Source organism: Drosophila sechellia, chromosome 3L (assembly GCF_004382195.2).
Source record: "Drosophila sechellia strain sech25 chromosome 3L, ASM438219v1, whole genome shotgun sequence".
NCBI lineage: Eukaryota > Metazoa > Arthropoda > Insecta > Diptera > Drosophilidae > Drosophila > Drosophila sechellia.
In genome coordinates, this window is record NC_045951.1 from 2,832,155 (window position 1) to 2,848,987 (window position 16,833).

General features: G+C 41.4%; 1 protein-coding gene across 4 annotated transcripts in view; it reads right to left on the minus strand.

Annotated features, from left to right (window-relative positions):
• LOC6610523 (DNA N6-methyl adenine demethylase) overlaps positions 1–16,833 on the minus strand; it is an 84,036-nt gene that overhangs the window by 36,596 nt on the left and 30,607 nt on the right. The window lies entirely within an intron of this gene.

The window sequence follows — 16,833 nt, forward strand, 5'->3', positions numbered from 1 at the left end:
TGCATTTTGGCGTTCTTTTTGCGCTTTGCCTTTTGGCTTTTCCTTCATGTGCGCTGTGCTGTTGCCTCTTGCTCCTGCTACTTCTGCACCCCAATCTCTCCACCTCCCACCTCCTTCTTGGCTAGCCCTTTTGTTGCTGTCTCTGTTGGTCTTTTTTGTTGTCTCGTCTGCTTTAGTTGTTGTTGTTTGGGTTTTATCCTTTTGCTGCGCATTCTGCATAAGCATAAGCATAAGCACATCTCCTCGTGCTTCTCTAATTTCCCTTTTGTTTCCTTATCCACTTTGTTTTATTTTCCCTTACTTTCGTAGGTGTATTGCTTTTCTGGTGCTGCCTTGCTAATTTTCTTATTTTGTTAATTTTGCTTTGAGCTTATTTTAGATTTTTTGTTGCATTCCACTCCCCCCTTTCTTTGACTCCTCTCCCACTTTCTTCGTGGCGAAGAAGAGTTAATATGCAGCTGCCCTCTCTCTTCCACTCACACTCCTCCCACGACACTCTCTGTCATTCGGCCCTCTCTTTCGCGCTCTCTTCGGCGCATGCGTTGCATTTGATTATTTGTGTAATGTAAACGCGTTGTAAGCCGCCTTCTGCCTGCCCCGCTCACCACTTTTCCCAGCGATCCTTGCTTTTCCGCTTTTCAAGGCTCTCCTTCTCTCCTCCTTACTCCTTTTCTCCCCTTCTTTTTTCGGCCAACCTCAACTTTTATTTCCCCCAAAAATGACCAAATAAAATAACAACAAAAGCACCAAAAGCAGAAGCAGCAGACAATGAAAAAATGCAAAAACAGCTTGCAGTCGCTCTGCCGCCTTCGCTGCCTGCGTCGCCGTCGACCTCGCTGTTTTCCATTTGCCTGCAGCGTATTTTGTAAATTACATTTCCGGCAATAAATTTGCATACCTCTGGCATCTTCTAAATTGCTATCGTTTGTTAAAGCGCCACCCGAAATTTTCACCCCCTTTAGGTGGGGGGTGGCTTAAAAGCGGACGATGTGGTGGGTTGGGGGTGGTTGGGCGTATTTGCGGGTGGGTGTGTGTGCACCTTGCCACCCCCAGGCATTCTTTGAAAAATTCCCAACCTGGGCCGCACCTTCTTTTCGCTGAAAATGGGGATGAGTACACAGGGAAAATAAGCGATTTCGTGTGTGGATCAAAGGAAGTTGATTTTCTAATTTTGCGTATGGAAATCACACATAAGTACGGTGCATACTTTAAGTTTATTCGGTATATTTGAATCACTTTCAAATTTATTAGCCATGATGATTTCCTTTTTTCTTGTAGTGCACATCTATTTCATATGGTGTACACGTGATTCTACAAAAGAATAGAGAAACTGGGGTGGAGGGCGAAAAGTGGAGAAAGGGAGTGTGTGTGGTTTCATGGGTGGGGAGCAAATGGGGTGGGGCTTGGAAACTCTCAGGAGGGTGACTTCCCACCACTTCTTGCCGAATTCGATATTGATTGTCCTGCAATTAGAAAAGTTCTCGGGCCGTGTCTCAACGAAACGACTTTCACTGCTCGACAAATGCTCAAGGATATGCAGGAAGTCCAGGATGGCGAGAATTCGCAGCAGAACTTTTCCCCCGCCACGCTGTTTTGGCCAAAGTCTGGCAATGGATTTTTCCCACAACAGGTTGTTGCATTTCGAATACGTGACGCCCCAAATAGTTGGAGTTCCTGCTGCTGCTGTTGCTTTGAACTTGCATTACACGTATCTGCCGCAGATCCGTGATGCTGGAGGGGGGATTTGGGGGATTCGGAGTCCAGGAGGGACCACGGCATTCCAGAGAGGGTGTCGGCAGCCATCGGTTATATAGGTCGACAAACTTTTGCGGCACGCTCCTTGTTGCTGCTCTTGTTGCTGCCGCTGCATAAAAATTCAAATTTCGCGTCTGGCCAGCGCCAAAGCAACAATGAACCAAAGTGTCTTGGTAGTCGACTGGCTCATACCCAGGAATAATCCAAATACTCTTTTAGGAATGATTTTTCGAAATAGTATTCACTTGGGTAGAAAAGTGATGGTTGCCCCCTTACTTATTATGAATGAATTTTCCAATTTCAATAATATGCTAATCTTTAAAGAGCATTACTGCTTGTCCCGAGTCTGAACCTTATAATCCTCTAAAGATTTATGTATTTTTAACTGGGTAAAATGTTATAGAACCCACCCTGCAATTGACTCGAAACTGGTTGCGTTTTGTGTGGCAGTGCCAGTCGACCTTTGGCAACCCTTGAAACGCATTGCTGACTGGCCCTGACTGAAAATAAAAGTGCAAATGTCCTCGCCAGTCGGGGAATTGGACAAGGTTTTAGCGCAGTGGCATGGCCAGGACTACCAGGAGCAGCAGGTCAGGGAGTCACAGTCACAGAGCCAGTTGCATTCCCAGAGCATCGTGGCAAAAAAAAAAAACAAAAAAGGGGACCAGGAAGTCCTCGCGTTTGGCCCAAAAAACGTTTCTCTTTCGATGGCCGAAACTTCTTTTTTATGGCTCGCCCGCCGCTGCACCACGCGGCGTATGAGTGATGCTATGTGCTACATGCTGTATGGTGTTGTGTGTGTGTGTGTGTGAATGAATCTGTGGATCTGCAGGCCATTGCACATGTGTGCGTGTCGCGTGCGTGTCAGTGTGCTTGTGAGTGTGTGGTTCATTCATCGCTCAATCGGCAGGTGCTTTGTTTTGTGAATTTTCCACCGAGTTTCGCCCATTCCCCACTGGTTTTCCCTCGCGAATTTTTGTGTTTGCCGATAGTTTTGACCTCGTTTCAACCCGCGATTGCGATTGCATGCGTAATTGATGGCCGGCCAACAGCTGACATTTGTTTATATGCCCGGCGTCGCGGCCAAAAACAAACAATAAATACTTGGCGGTTGGCATGGCAATGCAGGTGCTTTTTTCCGTAATTCGTCCCCCGCCCACATGCATTCATTCATAACAATTTCCACGCTGCTGCTGTCGCTTTTTTATGTACAACTTTCAAGTTCATAATGTCAACCTTCACACACACACACTCACAGACGCACACACACTCGCACTGGGGAAAAGCGGCTAACGCAGACAGCGTGAAAGCGTTTAGCTGGCAGGTTTGAGGTCCCCGAAGTCCCAGACACGAGATTCCCGGATTCCTTTGTGCCGCCGGGGGTTCCCGGTTTTTACTTTCGCACGCGCTGCCATGACGTTGCATCTACATCCTGAACGGGGAAATCTACTCCTGCTGCTTTCTTCGGTCCTCCGCTTGATGAGCAATTTTTTTTTGCCACCCCTTTTTTCATCTTGCCATTGCAACAATTGCTCTGCCTCTGGTTCTGGCCTGAATTTCCCCAGTTTTCCGCGCTGTTCGCCGTTTGTTATGCAATTTCTTTGGGGCGACAAAATGGAAACTTCTTGTCTACAACGGAAGCTACCACTTAAAGGCAAAAGTGGCTAAGTTCTGCTAAGTTCTTAAGATTTTCCCCTTTTACTTTTAAACTTTTTTCACTCACTTTATTACATCTTTTGTACATTTACGTTAAGGCTTTTTTAAAGTTCTTTGTTGTTTATAAGTTTCATTCCAGCTCAATGATGTTCTAAGTTTTGTCTAGCTTTCTTATTACGAGTTTTATCTTCTTTTTCGCTAATTAACAAAACAAAATCCATTCATCTGTGAGCTTGATCGACGTATACTTTACATTTTCCTAATTACAAACATTCCCTTTTGCATTTTTCATTAAAGCTGGCCATTAATTAAGCTCAGCTGATTAACTAAATGCAAGTCTTCAGGTTCATTGACATCATGTTTCCCTTCGCTATAAATAGAAATCAAAACAAGTCAACTTTTCGCCACGAATAAAAAGCGTGTTTCCTGGGAGACGCGCCCAAGGAAAAATAAAAAAGCAGGAGGAAAATAGCGTCGGAAAAGCCCGTGGAAGGCGGAAAAAATCGATATGCCTCAGACATAGACAGCAGCCGCGTGGAAATTGTGGAAAGTTGGGGGTTGTCAGTCAGCAAGGGTAGCAAAATGTTGTGCAAACTCATAGACAACACGCACACACACATATACACTCTCGGCTGCCTCGTCATGTCATCGTCCCTTTTTGGCACTTGCTTTCGCCTTTCTCCTCGCCTTTCTTCTCGCCATTCTCCTCCGCATTTTGGCGTTACTTCCGCTTTGGCGTTCTCTTCCGCTTCTCCTTTGAGTTTGCGCTCAATTTTCGCTACTTTTCCGTCTTACGCTGTCTCTTTTGGCTCTGTTCTTTGCCAATTTTTTGCCCATTGATTTTCGTGGTAATTATTTTCGATGGTGAGTGGGTTTCTGGGGGGAGGCTTTACTCGTTTTCTGGTTTTGTTTTTATCTGGGGGTCCCTTTTTGTTGCGTTTCCTCTTCCGGTTGCCTCCCCTTTTTCTTCAACTTCCGGCATTTTCCAACACACACACACACACATTCCTGCGGCTTAAATTGCTCTTATTGTTCGCTCCTCGTCCTGCGTCCTTTCGCCGCTGCCACCCCGGCGTATACGTTATTTTATTACATCAAATGCTTTACTGCCACTTCTCTTCTCTTCTCGCTCTCTCTTCGCTTTTCTCAGCTCGCTTTTCTCTCTCGCCGTCGCAGGCGCTGCTTGGCTGCCCGCGTCGCTGCCTCTGCCGACGCCGATGTCCTGTCTGCTTCTTCTTCCTGTTCTTAATTGAAATTTGCGGCTTGCATCAATATTTGCTTTTTCCTTGTGTTTTCCACGTTATTAAAAACCTTGTGCAAGTTTTCCGTTCTTTTTCCCCTGTTTTGTGTTGCGTTGTCTTTGTTTTTGGTACAATATTATATTGCAGAATGGGTAGAATATGGCCAGGACCTTTCCGACCCCCACCGACTTCCCCGATTTCCCAGTCTTGTGGCTTTGGCGTGGTGCTCACTAATTTGTTTCGCTTGCAGAGAGCATTTTTATGTGCACTCTCATTAAAGTTTAACCGATTAAGAAATTGAGCTGTGCTGAAGAATTCGATAGTTCAAGGTGATTGTTGGTGTATTACTGAAACCTAAGGATCATGCTGCACTTTAGGATTAAATCACGAAGTAAATGGTGCATTCAAGTATTTTTAAAGAATTTAAATGCAATCAAATCAAATCTGAACCAATACAAAGCGAACCTCAATATTTCACCATTGATTATCAAATACCCAAGTCAATTACGGAAAATATTCCAATCATTCTTTGAACACAATATGGATTGGATTGGCCTTAACTAATTCCAAAATGAGCCGAATCAAATCCCTTGGCCTCAACGTACATCACGTCCAAATGGATATGTTTTCACACATCATTGGTTGGGGACTCAAAAGGGGCAAGTCGCAGGGGCAAATGTATGCGGAGCTGTCTGAAATTATGCCTAATTGAAAATGCATTTTAAAGCAGTTGCCGGGCGACTGCAGCTCCATTCGCTCCTTCCGCTCTCCTGAATCCCAGGCACTCCGACAATGCCACGGCCAAACGGAGCTCAGCTTCCTTCTGCAATAATTGCCATCGCCCCGGACCGCTCCCACCGCCCACCGGCCCGCCTACCGCCCCAAATCACCGCTCCCCGCCCGCCTGTCTGGCACTCGAGAGGAGCGGAGCAGAAGGCTGCAAGCTGCCAGCTGAAGGCTGCCACTGAAGGCCACAATCTGCACACTCCAGCTTTGGCTGTACACGGAAAAAAACATTTTTAAAATTCAAAATTTGGAAAAAAATAAATTTAAATTCTTTTCTCGAGATATTAAGAAGCTATGAAATACAACGAGTTAATGTAATTGTAAAAGTAGATAAAAGCTGGTACATATCTATTAAGGTTTAAAAGAATCGTACGAAAATATTTTAAAGTGCATTGCGCTTTTTAAGAGCTTCGGATTCATGTGGCTGATGATGCTGCTGCATTCTGCATGGGGGAATTTGCAACTGAAATGCATTAATCAATCATTCATTAAATCAATCAATCAATTTATGAATTCCTCGCGGTTTTTTATTTCACTCCCCCTCACTCCGCCTCACTCTTTTGTTGTCCTGTGCGCTTTGTTGTTTAGCTTGAGCGTTTTGCCAGTTTTTGATTGATTGCCATTAATAACTCATTTTTTTGCTCATGGCTTAGCTTAGCTTTGTTTTCCAGCGTTCTTACTGCCTTCGAAAATTTATTTGTTTTGCTGACTTTCAGTTGAGTCGGTTTTGATGAGTGCGCCGATGTCGGTGGTGGAAAGCCATTGAGTTTTGGCCACGTAATTGGATGGGGACTTGGGGAACACAATGTGCTCCAGTTGGAAAGAAGAAAAACCTGGCCCAGCTAGAGGCTTTAAAATAGGTTTCTTTATTTCAGATTACAATAATCGATTTCTTTTCATATTGTATCATTTGGGAATACGCTTTCTTTGCAACACTGTAATTTCATTAATCCCCTTACCAACCCTGTTCATCGGATCACTTGATTGCCTTTTATCCGCCAATAATAATATTTACTCACAATGTAAATAGCTCACTTTACCATTATTATTGCCAATTACGCTACATGCACAACGCTCTTATTGGCATTAAGTTATTTCTTTCCTTTCACAACTTTTCTTCGGAGTTCCATACACATATTGCCATTTGCAACACTGTTCGATGTTCAGAAATCGGTAAATGCATTCTGCTGCTTATTTGCATATTTGAGTGAGGAATCTCTCTCGTTATGCTGCTATCTCTCTCGCCTGATTGTGCTCTCCAATGTGAAGGATGCGCAGAATATCCTGCGGCAACTTTTCACAAAGGAGGAAGAAGCAACGAGAATTGCATGTGGTAAAATGCATTGTAAATTGCATGCAACATCCTTTCCTAAATGCAACAGTCTCGAAATGTTGTGAATTGGGATACTTTTATGGCCACCAGCACAGAAATTTGAAGGCAAATCAATTATATTTTTGATGGCTTAAAATATTTTGTAGCATACTTTTAAACACCTTCAGAAAATAATGATAAATTATGATTGAAGGCTTAAGTTTGTAAATTAATTCCTATGCATTATTAATTACCCAAAGTCAGATCGCGTTCGCTACTTACTGTTCTACAGTTTCAGCTGGCATCGAAAAGGAAAGACGACTTACCTGGAATGAGAAGAAGCAATTAAGATAATGATTAGTCAAATGTAAGATATTGGAGCAGATGAAACAAATTTCGAAGGGGAATCGGATCAGAGGGAGAGGGAAATCGGCTCTAGAGCGACAGGTAGTTTAATTTATGTGAATGCTCGATGCGATCCCACTCCTTTTCTTATTTTTTCCTGCTGCATTTTCGCTTTTTGTCTCGTCCGCTGTTCCCTGCCATTATGCTGCGTCGTTTTAATGGCCAGAAAAAGCAGGAAAAAAGGAAGGAATAAAAAAAAAATACGCCAGAGAAAAAAACAGGCAAGTCACGAGCTTCAACAATGGCGATGCCGTTGGCAGAAGAGGCAGCTTCAGAAAAAAAGGATAAAAGGCAAATAAATAAATAAATAAACATTTTGCCAGGGCGAGCGAAAAAACAATTTCGTCTGCGAAGTTGGCCCAAAAGGAGAACAACAAAAATTATGCGCTCTAAAAATAAAACGAAACGAAATCAAACCAAACGCCAACTAAAAAATAAAAAAAATGGGAAAAAAACGTGACCGCGCATTTTTCAATGTCAGACGGAAAGGTTTTTCATTGCTCTGCTGATTACTCGAGCATTTTTTTTTTTTTTCCTTGGGGTCAGTCAGTTATATAAGAGCGAAGAGAAAATCTATAGTGATATTTACATGCCGCATATGTATCCCAAAAACAAAATGGGGTAAGTGTAAAGAATCCTTTTCAAATAGCTCATGTGTAAGGAAATTGTTGGTTATTATTTTTTGTGTGCTGCCATAAAGAATTTACGCTACATAAAATTTAATAATTTCATTTTTTATAGTCACACACATGGCTCCCAATCGACTTGTCTTCGTGTGTTGGTGCTGCTGAGTGTGTGTGTGTGAGCGTGTGTATGTGTGGTCTGAATTATAGCATACTTTTAGGCGTGTGCCAGGGCAGGCATTATTTCAGCTTTTATGGCTTACATAACGAGCCAAGCGGAAATAGAGAAAGAAAGGCCAAAAAAAAATATGTGAGCGGAGAAACGGCGAACAAGAAATACGCCAATGGGGGTTGGGCAGTGAAAACTGTGCGGGAAATAGGGAAAATTGGTTGCCAGAAGCTGGGAAAAGCGTCTAAGGAAAGTTGGTAGATCCCATTAATGTAATGGCGCTATCCAAAATTACTTTTAAAGCTTCATATTTAAATTGGAATCTGCTTGGAATTTTGAATGGAAAGGTTTCCCAGATACTTCCAAGCCATATTTGGTATGATAATATTTTTACGTAATTTTCTTTTGTTGTGCCCTGAAAGGAATTCTTTTATGATTGTGATTTCGAGAAGTTGACCTTTCTTTGTTAACCAAAAGTTTTAATTCGACATTAAAGTTATTTGACCATTAATTCCCTGTATTTTTTAAAAAATAGTGCAATGACATTTCCGGCTTCCGTTGTAAGCTAACCATTTTTTTCACTCATTTATACTACCAAAAATCGTTTAAAAGCCACGCCATTTTTTGCAGATCCCCTTGCTTAAATCATAATTTATCCAGCTGGCTTTTGCTATCGTCTGGATATATTTGCTGGATATTTCTGATTCTCTGCGTTCTTTATTTTTCGTGTTGCTCTTTTTACTGCGTTAATATTTCACTAATGGCATTGGCTGGCGAAATTGCATTACGCTCAAGTTGACTCATTTTAATTGAATTTTAACTTCAGTTCGAAATTGAATTACGTGCCATGGGCCAAGATGGGCGGTGCAAAGGGGGCATGGCTGTGCGGTGCGGTGAGGGGATTTTCCGAGTGGTGGTGTTCATGTGAGCTTTTGTGTGTATGTGTGTGTGTGTGTGTTGCACGATGGCGAAAATGCACGCTGCTAGTAATGAAAATTCATGACGCGATCTGAGAGCGAAAAGCGAGAAATTGCATTAAGTCAGTCGCCATCATTTTGGGCAAAACGAAAGAGGTTAAATGCAGCCCAGCGCCATTTTCCATTTCCATTTTCGCCGCACATCTCGTTTTCCACACTTCCACATTTCCCTAGTTGAAACTTAGTGCGCCAGCTCGTGCCGGCAAGTGACCAAATTCACTTTCCCCTCGTTCGGGCAAAAAATTTCATTATTTTGCACTTAATTAAAAACACTCGCATATCCATGAAAAAAACCACCGCACAAATATCAGACTTTCAGCCAGCCTCCAGACCACACCAGACTCTTCATTCTCTACCCTTTTCGCGCTTTTGGCCTTTTTTATTGTTTCTGTGTTCTGTTATGCTTTTTTTATGTTCGCTTCTGCCGCGAGCCTGGTCAACTGGAAAAAAGGCAACAGCCATAACAGTGAGCCTGTCTGGTTGTTGGCCATATAGCCAGCTCAACGATCTCCACCCCGACCGAATTTGGCCCTCTTGTTTTCGCATTGCCGCGTCGCTAAAATGTTTTGCTGTTTGATTTTGGACTTTGGCAAAATCCTTTCGCTTTCATCCATTTAAATGCCGGGTGAGGGACGCGAAAATGTGGAGTGAAATGTGTGCGTGGAGTGTGGTAACTACGGCCAGACAGTTGGCCAAGAAAAAAAGCATACGCACGTGGCCAACAGGCGGTTGGTGGAAAGTTATTCATATTTTGTGGGGAAAACTTTGGCCATATTATCATTATTATCTACTCACAGATCGTAAGGAGTAATAGAGATAAAAATTCAGTTTTAAAGGCTATTATTTGTTTAATAATTAACAATATATATATATTGCAATCAACCTGCAAGTGATTTACGATTTCTTTTTCTGCACAAATATCATTAAGCCACAAGCTTTCGTTCAACTGCCTTGTCAACTCATTTTTTAATTGCCTGTCCGGGTTGAGTTTCTGCATTCGTTTTCATATCAAAGGCATAAAAAAGGAACTAATTTTCCATTTCGTTTCTGACACCGACTCAGATTCAGATGAGATGGGAATCTTCGGTTGCCAGACGAAGAGTAAGGACCCACAACTTTTGCCACTATTTTATTTATATGGCTCGCAATGCAAAAGGAAACGAAGAATAGCAACAAAAACGAGGCAAAATGCGGCCATAAACTACAAATCATGCCAAGAAAAGGCCGAAAGGGGGCTAGGGATTGGGGGGAATCGGTGGGGGAGCGGGTCAGCCAGCAGACGGTCGGCAACAACAAAAATTGTCTAAAAATTCAACATAACCTCGAATGATTTATGGATGCCTGCGAACATTTAAAAGGTACAAGGAGGCAACATCACAGCCGCAACAAAAAGGCAGCTCAACTGAGCTGGCCGGGAAAAAAACAAAGGGAATTCGAGAGCAGGGGCTGCAGCAGTGCGGGGATGGATGCAGCTCCTTCTTGCCCCCGGAGCTTAAGTGCATTTTGCAGCGAACAGCAGAACAGAAAGGACATAAAAGCTCAAAAAGGGCATGCAACAGCAGCAACAGAAACAACAACAGCAACAAGCGGGCAGGAGCTAAGAAATGTGCAAAAAATTGAAAAAAAAACTAGAGAATGCACAGTGGTAATGGGTACTATACATTATTTATATAAAATAATATAATAATATAGAGAATGATTTATTTGGGAGAGCAGTCTAATAAATAAAATATATAATTATTTAGTTTTTATTAAATTCCCGACTAATTACGTTTTATATTAGGCTGTAACAATAGTTTGCAGTTTCGGAAAAATGTTATTAAAATCTATTTCTTTTTTGTAGTTTTCCCCACTGTGCTTAGACGGAAAACACAGAAAGAACTTCTGTAAAAATTTACGACAAAAAGGCGTTAAGCCTGCTGTTGTTACTGTTCCTCTGGCTGCACGGAGACAATGGACACATAAATTGCATTTTCACTTTTAATATTTTCCGATGGTCGCTTTAATGAACACGGCTTGGTGAAAAGATCGGATTATTCTCAGCTTAATATTAAGTCGATATAAGGAGATATGCTCTAAACTTTCGAATTTTTTATTAATTCCAAAAATTCTTTTTAGTTCTTTCATGGCTACTGCAAATTAGTTTAAGCTCCTAACTGATTTCTACCTTTATTGTCACTCAAAGTTATGGCTCCCCAAAAATCGCAGCTAGCTCTTTGGCCATCGATCCTGAACCCCCCATTTGGGGGGCCTTTTCCCCCCTGCGACCCAGAAGACCAGTCAAACGAGTGCTGGGGGTCAGCATATCTCATGAGTCTGCGGCTGCAACCCCAAGGCGCATTCTTTTTCCTTTATTTAATATGCATGCAATTGTTGTCTGTCCGTGTGTAAGGCTAAAAATATGCTTAAATCGCGCCCAGAGCCAAAAAGGCAAAAGGCAAAATAAAATGGCAAGAGCAAAAAGGCGCAAAAGCAGAAAAGGCCAGGAACATTTGGGGGGAGGGGGTTCAAATCGAAAACTCGTTTTTAGTTTGTTGCTGTTGCTGCTGCTGTGGCATTGTTGCCAGTTTCAAGGCGAGTTGCGAGTTGTGAGTTGCAGCTGGCCAACTGGCTGCTGCTGCTTTTAGCTGGTTTTTAGAACTTGGCTCGCTTACATTTTGGCCGTGACCTTTCGCTGCGCGGGCTGCCGCCAGCTTCATTAAAACGCGCATAAATATTAATTAAACGATAATCCGGCGCAGAACTGCATACTTTGTGGCGCCTAATGATCAAAAAACACTCGCACACACTTGCTAGTAATGGCATTAAAATCGTGTTTATCTTTCACACACACAGCGGGGGAGAGGATCGAAAAAAGAAAATCGTTTGGAAAATCCACACAAAAGCGACCAGTTCCGCTCTTCCCGCCCCGAAAAGCTCTCGAAAAACACGAAAAGAACTTGAAAAAAATAAAAGAAACGCCGGCGAAGGCAAACAAATTGAATTTTCCCTGAGCAAAATTAAATTTTCCAAGGAAATTGAATTTTTTGATTAGTTTGCTTTTTGCATCTCTCTTCAACACACACATACATATACATATATATACGAGGGAGTAGGGCGGGGAAAACAAAAGTAAAAACTGAAAAGCGTAAGGAAAAGCCAGAAGCAGCAGCAGAAGAAGAAGACGAAGGCGGAGGAGCTGCCAGCAAGCTTTTGATTTAAAAGTAAAATGAAATTAAAAACATGCTTTGCTCAAACAGAAAACCGAGCTGAGCAAAATTTACAACATTCTGCGAAGGAAATAAATTGCGCTGAGTTTGGTAGAATTACAATGTTTGAACCGCCATTCCATTTAAATGATTGTAATTAAGGCTTTTCATGGAGGAAATCGAGTGACCTTTGAGTCAATTAAATTTTTAGAAAGTGCAGTTTAAGGGAACTAGAATTTTCCTTTAATTAGGTTGATAATGCTATGAATCTGATGTCAATGCTGTGATTAAATTTCCCAAGGAAAACTCAGATCTTTTGGGTAATTACATATCCTTCGATCGAAACCTTATCTGGCGAATTAAGAGCAACAATTGTTGCCCTTTTTGGGTGACAACAAAAGCAATTCGAATTGTTTGTTTGCTCTTCGATCGAGACCCAAAGTTGTTCTTTTGGCCGGTTTTTTTTTTTTTTGGCCTGCCTTTGTTTTCGATTTCGCCTCGTGTTTGCTTATTGAATAATTTGATTGCAGCAGTTGATTGCATTTGGAAATTGTGTTTTGGCAAATAAAACTTGGCGGCGGGCAAATAAATCAAGCCGGACTATAAAAAGGGCCCAGCACAGCGGGTAGCTAAAAAAAGGTGGACTTTGGTTTTATATGCATATATTTCTTATTTTTCGCTCTCATTCTGTTTTTTAATGATGTTACGCCCGCTTCCTTTTGGGGCCACGAAGAGATGGGGGATATTTGTATTTTCGTTTCCATTTTTATTTTTATTTTTATTATTTTTTTTTGTTTTATTCTTATTTTTATTTAAGCTGCTCGATCCATTTCAATTGAATTCGCTGTGCGAGGCGAGCGGGCTCTTCTTCACGTTTTTTCCATTTCGTGTGTGCCCCTTTTTATTTTTATTATTTTCGCTTCTTGCGCATCGAAGAAGTATTTTTAATTTTCTGCCTTTTGCACTTTTCTCAGCGTTTTTACCGGGCCATAAAAATCATAAAAATAAAACTTAAACTCGAACGCAAAGGAACGGAACGGAAAGGAAAGGAAAACGAAAATGGAAATGGAAACGTGTACGAAATTTTGCGATTTTAATTAAATGATATGAAAATTGCAAGCAGTCGAGGAAGAACAAAAAACCAAGCAAAAGGTTGCCGAGGGTGTATCTATATATGTGGGCGTAGGTGTGGCCGCGCCCAGTTCCTCCTCCTTTCCTTTGGGGGAGTGGCCCTTTTTGAGCGTGTTTCGTGTTTGGCAATTATCTGGAACTTTGTTTCTTCTTCTTCTGCTCATCTCCACTCCTTTTGGCCCTTTTGCGACACTTGAACTGCAAATGCAATGGCTTTAAGCGGAATTCCGAAGATGGTGCAAAAGAAGCTGCATATATACATATAATGGAACCCCGACATTGAATTATACGATGTACATATTGAAACCCATAAAAACAACCGACAATTCTCCGGCAAAAAACTCACAGAAGAAAAACATTCAGAGCGAAAAACAAACAGCACACAGACACACAAACTCTTGGCAATATTAAAAATGTTGCTGTCTCTGTGGGTGCAGTGAGAAAAAGGTTTTACCGGATTCTGCACTTCATGCCCATATAGTGTGGAATATACTGATTTTTAAAATAATATATCTCGATCAGAAGAGTAGAAACTCAAAAGGTGTTCAGTCAATTTCTTTTAAAGGTTAAAACTCTGTAATGGCAGTTTTTCAATGGATTTCAGACTCGTCTATGACTTTTTTCGCTGCCTTTCAAGCGAAAATACACAAAAATAATAATAATAATATAAAATGGCGGGCAATGTGCAGTTTGTTTGGAATCCACCTTTTTTTTTATATCATTTTGTTTGTGATTTTTCTCTTTGCTCTTCAGCTTCAGAACGCAATATATTCTGGCTTGGTGTTGTTGCTGTCGCTTTTATGGCTTTAGTTTCGCTTCCAGACGTTGATGTTGTTATGGTTGTTGTTCTTGTTGCTGTTGCTATCGTTGTTGCCGCTGGGTCAGAGGCAGCAACAACAACTGGCAACATGCAGCAGCAACAACACGAAGCGGCAACGCTGCCACGTTTTAATGGAACATTAAAAGCAGCTTGCGCTGGCTGCTTAACTGCCCACCCCCTCATATAACCACCATATAACCCCTTCCTAAGAACCCCCTCTATAGCCCACCCCCCTTGGAACCCACAAAATGTTGCACAGCTCGGCGAAACTTTGAAATTAAAAGCGAAAACTGTTTATATCTGCTTGCGCTTGTTTGCATCCCACGTTCTGTGCAACAAGATGTTGCATTTAGAGAGATACAAAAATGTTAATATTCCACTTGATGGTTAATTGTCTGTGCTTCGGGCAACAAAGCAACCTGAAATACTGCGGATGGTTATGGCCGTCTAAAGGAAAGTCTAAGCGAATCTTTTGTGTGTTTGGAGCTAACGCAATAATGGCTTTTTTTGGTTAACTCACTAGAAATTCTAGACAATGTCTTTTACTTCTTTAGCTCGAGCAGAATGTGTAAGACTGATTTATAACTTCATAATCAAATCATAGGAGTGCAGTTCGGAATCACAGATGTTCGCTTAATACGGACTTAGTGGCTTAGATTAAAGAATCCAAGTAAACATCTCTTTAAGGTAGCTGTACTCTGATGTATTTGCCTCATTGTAAAAGTCATCATTTCAATTGACAGAAATGCGAGTCTTCATTTGGCATGATTATTTGACAACTTCCGGCATCCGGTTTTAATCGGCCCTCTCGCTCGCTCCCACTGCCCCACTGATAATTGCACGGGAAAATTGTTGGGAAAAGTGTAAGCAGAGTAGGAAAAACCTAAATAAACATAAAGTATGCCAGTTTTTATCAACGCTGCTCCGGCAAACATTATTTACTCGTAATATCTTTCTCCTGGCCATCGTGCCCCTCACTTTCTGGCTCCATTTGGCCCCACTTTTGTTAGTTTTGTGGCTGTCGTTGTGGACATTGTTGTTGTAGCTGCTGTCTATGCTGTAGCTGCTGTTATTGTTGTAAACTTTATGCATTAATTTTACATTTTCCTGGACCAACATTGCCGAGCCCCGCGCGCTCTGAAAAACGGAAAACCCATCCAAAAGGTTGCATCTCTGTATCTGTGTGTATCTTGTGTGTGGGTCTGTGTTTGCATTAACTCGCCACATGCAAAATTTACGTTTATTTATTACGGAACCCCCACAACCCCTTTTGCCGCGCCCCTGCCGCCGTATGACATCACGCCCCCTTGGACTGCAGCCTGCGGCAAAAATGTGCAGCCAAACATTTTGCGAGATTTCATATACATAAAAGTTATGTAATTATCAAAGTTTTAATGCACCTACAGTCGGAGATCTGAAGGGTTGTGGGTTTTTTTCGGCGGGGTGGGGTGAAGAGGGGGTGAGTATAGGGTCTGTGCACTCTGGAGCACATATATCACTTAACTTATATCACATGTTTCATATTCCCCTCTTTTATTACCCTGCAGTTCTGACCTTTTCTTTATTTTCTTTGCCGCTTTTATGGATATTTTTCTTTGGTCGAGCAAAGTTTTCGGGAATTAGCTTTTGCGAATAGTTTAGGAACAGGAAATTGAAGTTGCCGGGTATGGCGAATAAATGGGGTATCTCGAAAATGTTGATTGGAGGAGAAACTTTATGTGCTTTGTGGGTTCTTCGAAGCCCAAAAATATAGGATACTTGGCTAGTTTTTACAAATAGTTGGATACGTAATTAGCTGCTCAATTTCCTCAGCTTCGATTGCATTTCGCATTCTCCGCTGCTTCATTCTTGATGTTTTTCCGTCTTATCTCGTCTATAAATATATCTAATTTGCATAAAATTCTAATTTAACTGATGCTGCTGCCGCTTCTTCTGCTTATTTTTCTTCTAACTTGGCTATTTATTTCTGCTGCCATCTTTGTCCGTCTTATGGCTCCTACTTTCGGCCCGTTTTTATGATGCAATTTATTTTATTTTCTCTTCGGTTCGTTTTCCAGCAGAAATTTCCTTTTTTCCTGCTCTTCGTTTTTCTTCTTGTTATTTTTCTTGATTTCAAGATGGCAAAGGGTGGTTGTGATGGGGTTTTCGGGGGGGCCGAGGGAAGTAGAAACAATTTTCGTTTATTTACTTTTGTTTTTCCCCACTTCTTATTGTTTTTCTTGTCTCTGCGAAGCTCTGCTTCGATTATTTTCCTTTTTGTTTATTTTGTTGCCAAGTTTCCTGAATTGTTTTTGTTGCTGTGGCTTATTATTGTTATTCGTTATTCTCGTTTTTGTTGTAACTGTGGCAACACACATTATTTATTATATATGCTTATTTTATAGTTTATTCATGCAAATTACAATAAAAATTGCCTTTATTTTACATTTTTATTGGGGCGAGGCCTTTAAAGGGGGTTGGCAATGTACGTATGTATATAGCTATGAATATATACATATATATACAGATATATACGGACACGTAGGAAAATCAATAAACTTCCTCAAAGTTTTCAGTTGTCTTTTCTGCGCTTTTTCTCTTTTAATTTCTTGTACGCGCGATTCGTATGAATTATTTATAAGCCTGAAGAAATCCCCCTCCATCGACATAAGCAACAATTTTTATGGCCGCCATACAACATTATTTTCTTTTTATATTTTTTATTATTAGCTGCTGGAATTTCTGGCACAAAAGTGGCCGGTTTTATCCGACAATTTTCCTTAATGCAAAA